General features: G+C 44.3%; 1 pseudogene; it reads left to right on the top strand.

Moving 5' to 3' along the window:
• The first annotated feature begins 2280 nt into the window (after nucleotides 1-2280).
• LOC136517466 (cationic amino acid transporter 3, mitochondrial-like) lies at nucleotides 2281-8236 on the top strand (annotated as a pseudogene).
• The last annotated feature ends 138 nt before the right edge of the window (nucleotides 8237-8374 follow it).

The raw sequence follows: 8374 nt of genomic DNA, 5'->3' as shown, positions 1-8374 counted from the left end.
AGAAGCAAAGGAAGATGAAATGAAATCGATAAATACCAACGATGTTTGGGACTTAGAAGTAATTCCCAATGGAGCCAACACAGTAGGCTGTAATGGGTCTACAAGACAAATGAGACTCCAAAGGAAATATGAAAAGCTATAAAGCGCCACTTGTGGCGAAATGATTTACACAAAGAGAAGGAATATATTATAATAAGCTTGCAAGGATTCTTTTATAATCATAATGGTATTAGTGGCACATTACGATTTACAGTTACATCAGAAGGATGTAAAGACACATTCCTCAACGAGGATTTGTATGGAAACGTTTACATGGCATAACTCAAAAGGTTTTGTCGTGGAAGGAAAAGAACGTAAAGGGATGTTGCCTAAAGAAATCCATTTATGGAATAAAGCAAGCTTCAAGACAGTGGTTCTTGAAGTTTGACAGTACAATAAGAAAGTTTGGGTTTTAAAGAGAATGTAGAGGACAATTGTATTTATGCAAAGTTTAAACATGGGGAATTTATTTTCCTAATCCTGCATGTGGGTAGCACCTTACTCGCTAGTAGTGGTGTTAATCTACTGTTGGAGAAGAAGCAGTTCTTGTCCTCAAGTTTCAATGAGAATGGTCTTGGTAAAGCATCATTCGTTCCAGGAATTGGAACTTACCGAGATAAAAGGAAAAGGGGTATTAGAACTATCTCAAGTGTATACTTAGAGAAGATTCTAAAGAAATAAAGTATATATGTGAATAAACCTGCGCCTGTTCCTATAGTCAAGGGTAATAGTTTTCGAAACTTTCAGTGTTCCAAGAATAAATGTGAGATCGATTAAAAAGGACGTCCTATATGCTTCAGCTGTTGGAAGCTTAATGAATGCTTATAAGCAAGAACTTACCCTGACATAGTTCATGTATCTGGGATATTTTGGCAGAAGTCCAGTCCAGATATAGATCACTGGAATGGAGATGAGAATGTTTTGCAATTGTGCAAAGATTTGTAGGCCTCATGGTGAGTAAGAAAGAATAAGTATTCTCAAATAGTTGTGGGTACAAATGTTAAATTTTGGCGAGATGTTTAGTGAAACCCACATAGTAGCTAACACTTGCAGTTGGAGTTTTATTGTGGAAAAGCTCCAAAGAAACAGTTGTGGTGTCATCAAGGATGCATACCCATAGTATAGCTTGATATGAGGCTTAAAGGACAGGCGAAGTGGTTAAAAGAACTTACACCCGGAATTGATAATGGTATACAACAGCAATAACCATTTAAGTAGTTTGCTCCTATAACAACGGGTCAAGTGTGCTGCCAAACACATTGACGATAAAGTTGTACGTTGTGAAGGAGAAAGTCCGGAATCATACTAAAAATATTGAACATAAAAGTAACAAGCAAGTGCTTGCGGATCCGCGTACAAAAGGCTTACCACCCAGTGTGTTTAGAGAACACACAGTCGACATGGGTTTATGGTATAGCCTATGATTTCCGGACAATAAAGGGCCCAAAGTTAAAGAATCTGTTTCAGAAGAGAGATGTGTATTGTAGCTGTTAAGTCTATCGGCGATTGACCGTGACGATGAAGCATGCTCTATACACTAATCTATGATGGAACAAATAAAAGTGAAAGGGATTAAAGTCAAAGTTTAAGGTTAAAGTATGAGTTGAGATCAAGGGGGAGAATGTTAGAATTGATCTCATCCGTCTTGACCCAACGGTCGAGACGGACCCCTTGACCGCGTCCTGATCGGGGACGTCCAGCCATCTCGTGGCTAGTGGGCCCCCGTCGCACAGTGCCTATAAAGAGGAGGTGGGGCAAACGGCACACGGTACGAGGTTCGCCGCCACCACAGCCCACTGTCCTAACCCTAATCCGATCCAGAGGGTGGCACTGCCAGCGGCGGGAAGCACCACTGCCTCCACCACCACCGCCGGTCTTCACACCTACACCAAACGTCGCTGCCTAGCGCAGATCTTCATCGACGAACCAGTGAAGGCAGGGAGCTCCTCCGACGGTCAGATGCTCCTACATCTCTCTCTCTCTCTCTCTCTGTCTCCTACCCCGAAGCAAACTCATGATTCAACAGGAAAGAACTAACCCACTGGATCCACACCTAGACGATTCAAAGTACATAACAGGTACATCTGCAAATGTACATTGGCATCGGTTTCTTGCTATTTCCCCCTCTCTGCCTTACTTGGTGGTGGTGCATGAACACTAGTATCCATCATAAGGAGAAACGTCGGTTCCTCTCTCACCTTAGCGTTTTGCTCTTCTTCCTGACAAACTATGTCCAGTGTTGCTTGGCTGATTGGGTGGGCCTTGATCCTTGAGTATACCATTGGCGGATCATCAGTGGCACGTGGCATGTCGCCAAACTTGGTAATTCTATCTATTATATTAAGTTATCTCTTCAGAGAAGTGATCTTTTCATAACAAGGTCACCAATATCCTTTTTTCAGGCTCTATTTTTCGGTGGCCAAGATAAGTTGCCGTTCTTTCTAGCACAAGTGCATGTCAAAGGGCCTGACACCCCACTTGATCCATGTGCTGCTATTCTTGTTCTGATAGTTACTGCATTACTCTGTCTGGGAATTAAAGAGGTACTAGCACTGAGCCTACAACTTGTCTTGGAAATTTTGTTCTCCATCGTTTCAGCTATGCAGTTACATGAACCTTTGTGGTGTGGATTCTACAATCTAGGTTTTTCTTTTGTGTGTTAGTGCCCTTTCTAGACACAAGCACATTTATCCATCAGATAAATACAGATAGTAATATGGAAATGTGTTGATGCCACACTCTTTTTGTGTCGTCATTTGTGCTCCAGTATAGATTAAAATGTTTCTTGTTCTATGAAATTATGACTCCACTTGTTCTGGAGTTCAACAGTTGGCTACTTTCAACTTAAAATTATACACTCAAGTATGAGCTATGTCCTCAATCAGAGCTCATCTGTGGAAGGCATCATCACCACTGCAAATATCATAGTGATGCTCTTTGTCATCTGTGCTGGTGGATGGCTAGGATTCAGGAATGGCTGGGTTGGTTATAAAGTGCCAGAAGGGTATGTAAAATTTCTTGATTCATATAGCCGAATCAGTACATTGAACCCCTATTTAGATTTTGAAACTTATTTGGCTGGTACACAGTTATTTCCCTAATGGTGTCAGTGGAGTTCTCTCTGGATCAGCAACCCTCTTCTTCGCATTCATTGGCTTTGACACAGTTGCTAGTACGGCCGAGGAGGTCAGCTTACATTCATGTACAAAATGTCATTTGTGTTCCTGTAAATGCTGCTCCAGCTTGTGCGCACCAGTTACATGATCGCCTTTAATTGGGTTTGCCAAAGTGATTTCCAGGTAAAGAATCCTCGGCGCGATCTTCCATTGGGAATGGGCCTGACCTTGTCCCTGTGTTGCTTCCTCTACATGATGGTTTCTGCTGTTGTGGTCGGTTTGGTGCCGTACCACGCGATGGATCCGGACACCCCTATTTCTTCTGCGTTTGCGCGATATGGGATGCAGTGGGCCGAGTAAGTTCCATGTTACCTTCCAGCTGAAATGCTGAATGATCCAGCTGCGATGGAGGTTATTTGCACATCTTGTGTATTATATCAGTTATTGAGCAATTTTTACTCCACTGAATTGTAGGTATGTTGTTTCCAGTGGAGCTGTTCTTGCTCTTGTGGCATCCCTGATAGGCGGTATTCTTCCCCAGGTATACTTATGAACCAAAGCATTGTCGAGTTCCCCGTTTCATTTCAGTTACTTTCCTGCTTCTGTTAGGACTGAGTAAAAGAAATGCAAAAACTACTGTTTTGAAATGTGCTGTAGTTAAATGAAATATGTGAGATCATTAACGATCTTTTAGAAAATTAAACAAAAGAGGAGCGACTCAAAGGCCAGAACTGACACCAAACCTTGAGGTCACCATAGCTGATGGCAGGAAATGCTACAATTGTGTGCAGAAAGGACACCTGAGCTACAGCTGTCCTTTCACGGAGAATTGTGGTGGCCGCAGTGGAGCTTTCAGAGGTTCTGATGGTGGTGGCTATGGAGGATACCATGATGTCCATGGCCATTGAGGAGATTATAGAAGCTGAGGTGGAGGCCAAGGTAGTTCCAGGACCAATGTGGCATGATGAGAAGGGCTTGGTGGCAGAGCTTGTGTTCAGAAATGACATGTGGTGTTACATGACAAAAAGAAATCAACAGTCACCATCACAAGCAATCTTGTGCAACATGATCTCACCAAACACATTGAAATTGATCTGTTCACCATAAGGTGGATAGTGTTAGAGTATATTAGGCAACTCCGGATATGGTTAGTTTAGGATTGATTGTAATCCTGGGATAACCTTCCTTATCTCTAGGAGAGGCTACTTGCCCTCCAAGCCATGTACTCCTATATAATCAGCCCAAGGGGCTCAAGCAATATATCCACGCATTATACACCAATCTTACATGGTATCACGAGTCTAGGTTCTAACCCTAGGCTTCCGGCTTCCACTGCCCTCGCGCCGCCCCGGGGAGATCGATCTCCACCGGGGGCAGCGCCCTCATAGGATGCGCGACTGATCCTTCTGATCCGTTGCGCCGTCGTGGTCAACCAACAATGGCAGGACCTACCTCTCCCATCGCTGCCAGGATCCACCGCGAGTGCCGCCATCTTCGCCGCCCCTGTCGAGCGTCTGGCCTTGCGCCCCCATCTACTCCTCTAGCGCCGCCACCACCGCTGCCCTTGAGCACAATCCTGCTGCACTTGAGCACGAGTGCGCGCCTGCGGAGAACCGTAGGGGCGCTGAGCCGACCGCCGCGCCACTGGGGGCGTCCGACGGCCGCGCAACGCCCCTCCCTCGCCGGTCCAGCCCCTCCATCGCGCTGCTCCTCCGCCACGTTGGCGGGTTGCCGCGCCGTGGGGGCTTCGCCCCATCTCGCTGCCCCCTGCTGCTCGGCCGCTGGACGGCCGGGCATTGCTAGGGGCATTCGAGATTGTACCCCAAGGTTCGTCTTGCTGCTGCTGTTTTTTTTTCTTTTTCCCGATCAGAGATCGGGTTGCGTCGCCCTGCCGTTCGTCATCGCTTCATCCTCGACACTCCTGAAGACGAGGTTGTCGTTGTGCCCTTCAGGCTGCTGCGGCAACGCTCGTGATCCAGCCATCCTCGCCGGCGACGCCGCCTTTTCAGGCGGTGGCGCCACCCATGCTGCTAGTCCTCGTCACGCTGGCTCTCGGTCCGAGTCCGTGCCTATTGCCGCACGCTCGTGGACACCGCCGCCGATATTGTTGAAGGAAGATGCAGTTGCGCTCTTTAGCTGCACCATCTACCATCGCAGTCGGCCTATCGTCCTGCTGACCCTGTCGGCAAGAAGCTGCTGATTTTGTGTATTCGGGCGCCTTCGCTGACGCTTTGGACCCGCGCCCTCCTCCACGGCTTCGATCACGTCCACCTCGACCTCGGCTACGTCGGCACTAAGGGGCTACCATCTGCTTGACAAGCCTCTTCGGCTCCCATTCTAGCCACAACATCTGCGGCACATCGACGGTTGCGACTGCGGAGGGATGTCATCTCTTCGGCTTATTCTCGAGTCTCATCGTCTGCGCGCTCCCGTTGTGACTGCGGGGGGGGGGGGGTGTTAGAGTATATTAGGCAACTCCGGATATGGTTAGTTTAGGATTGATTGTAATCCTAGGATAACCTTCCTTATCTCTAGGAGAGGCTACTTGCCCTCCAAGCCATGTACTCCTATATAATCAGCCCAAGGGGCTCAAGCAATATATCCACGCATTATACACCAATCTTACAGATAGCATGGCATCAAGACTAGTCTAGTAACAATTGCCGAGAAAATGGTGGTGAATAAATATGTAACAAGGCATGCATGATTAATATGTTTGCCTATCTTGAGGGTATGTTTTGTTGTAATATGTAAAAGTATTAGGTACTTCCTGTGGAATTCAGTTTACTACAGAGTGGAATGGTGAGAGAAGGTTACCCACCAGTTTTCCCAAACAAACTAACACAAACAAAGTAATCATTAGGTTTATTTAAAGTAGAAATGTAGCATGGTCATCGTATATTCCATTTGAGGAAGAATCGTTTATCAAAAGTTAAACCTTGAATGGCTGACTAATAATTGTTTACATGTTGCTTTTGGTCAGCCAAGAATTATAATGGCTATGTCTAGAGATGGATTGCTCCCGCCACTGTTCTCAGATGTTAATCGAAAAACTCAAGTGCCAATCTTGAGCACAGTCTTAATTGGCATATGTGCTGCTATCCTGGCCTTTTTCATGGATGTCTCCTAATTGGCAGGGATGGTAATATGCTAATCATCATATAAAAATGGCAGCAATGCTGGATATAGAGGTACTCCAGTTGATGACAGTTTCTTGATCTGTTTGTTCAGGTAAGCGTGGGAACCTTATTGGCATTTACTACGGTTGCCATTTCTGTTTTAGTAGTAAGATATGCTCCTCCGTATGAGATGCCAATGGAAGTGGCTCTTGCAGGATCATCTGAGTCACTAGCTTCATTCTCTGGGCACTTAGAGCATGATGAGCAAAATTCAGAAGATCCTTTTGGCAATGGTAATGAGAATAATTTTTTATGAACTGTTAAGTTCAAGTTATAGCCGGAACTATGTTTGCCTTTTTTTTAGCAAGTAACTTGCATTCACACTGTAATAAGGTGCTGGCTGAACTTCATATGTTAGCAAGTTATCTGCACCAGCAAGGCAGCAACGTTTGAAACGCGTTAGCAACTTGCATCTTCTTCTTGTTTGATAATGAAGCTGGCTGACACATTAGCAGCGCTTCCTTGATATATTTGTTTTATTATTATTTGTAATTTGTATGAATTGCTTGCAAGTATCTGCACCAGCATCCCATTATTTCAGATATCATATTACAGCATTTCTAGCTTTACCTTCATGATTACAGAGATGCTCTAATTCGTTTTCTGACTTTTCCCCCCATTGTATCTGGAATTAGTTCAAGAAGCACTTACTGTCATTGAGGTAGCCAGCAAAGTGAGGCGACAGAAAGCCATTGGAAACATAGTATTGATATGTGTCGGAGCCATCATCTTGATTTCTGCGGTTTCTGTCTCCTTTTTGCCATTGTAAGTGATAGGTCTCCACCTCCTGTATCCCTGCGGGCACTCTTTCAAATATCTACAGTGCACAAACAAAGTAATTGTGAACACTGTTCCTTAAGCTCGAAGAGTGTGACCACAACTGCATATTATTATTTTCTTTTGCCAGGAAAAGGCAACATCATCTGATCCTGTTTTGCTTTCTATAGTTATGTGCAAACGATTGCATGCACTGTAGGCGGATTGGTAGTGTTGAGTTCTTCTATTGTGCTTTTGTGCATTGGACAAGACAAGAGATTTTTGGGACAAACTGGAGGTACAAGCCAAGGAACATGGACATTTAGCATTTCTGTAAAGTTGATGAACTCTGAGTGAGAAATATGGTTTTGCAATTCAATGCAATCTCAAATTAGCTATGTCCCTCCTAGGCTTCATGTGCCCGTTGGTCCCATTGCTTCCAATTTGTTGCATCATCGTCAACTTATACCTGCTTATGAACCTCGGGTAAGAAATATAGCTTACAACCATCTTTTTTTTGTTCATCCTTTATGCAAAATATAGCTTACATTCCTGCTATTGTCTACATGGTGTGCAAATTTCATAAGACTGTTTGTTTGATCAGACAACACACATATTCTTTTAAGCTAATAATATGCGGTTTTATGAAGCCAAACAAAATTTAACTATTTAGTTTACAATATATTGAGATGTCTGAACTCAGAATCTCCAGATAGCGATCTATGCTTTGTCGGAATCCTGAAGATCATCTTGACCTTAAGTTTCAACTCAAATGATTTCAGGAGTCACACATGGATTCGTGTTTCCATATGGCTGGTGGCTGGGGCCCTCATATACTTCTTCTAGAGCCTGAAGCATAGTTCACTGGCAAGCATGGCCTACCATCGCATATCACCTTTGTAGTTCAATGTTGGGTAGAGTTCTTTTACATTTTGATAGCAGAAAATGAAAGCACATGGCGACTACAGAAGCTGTTTTCTCAAAGATGTCTGGGGGTTTCTGATCCCTGCAGTTTTGAAGGAGGACCAGGATAATGAACATAGACAGGCACATGTACGAAAGAAGTACAGTGTCCAGTCTCGTATGAGCTTGTTTCTTTCTCTGGCAATTGCACAAACTACTGGAGCAGTTTACAGTTACCTCTGTAAGTTTCTGATTTTTTTTGGTTAAAGAGGATGACTACGGCTGGGTGTTTGGTTTGTGGAATGAAGTAGTTCATCATCATCTCACTCTTTAGTTTTTTGTTTAGTTTGTGGAATGGAATAAGTTGATCCATCGCTACCT

This window comes from Miscanthus floridulus, chromosome 17 (assembly GCF_019320115.1).
Source record: "Miscanthus floridulus cultivar M001 chromosome 17, ASM1932011v1, whole genome shotgun sequence".
Lineage (NCBI taxonomy): Eukaryota > Viridiplantae > Streptophyta > Magnoliopsida > Poales > Poaceae > Miscanthus > Miscanthus floridulus.
The sequence above is the reverse complement of the archived record's forward strand: the minus strand, read 5'-3'. Positions and strand labels throughout refer to the sequence as shown.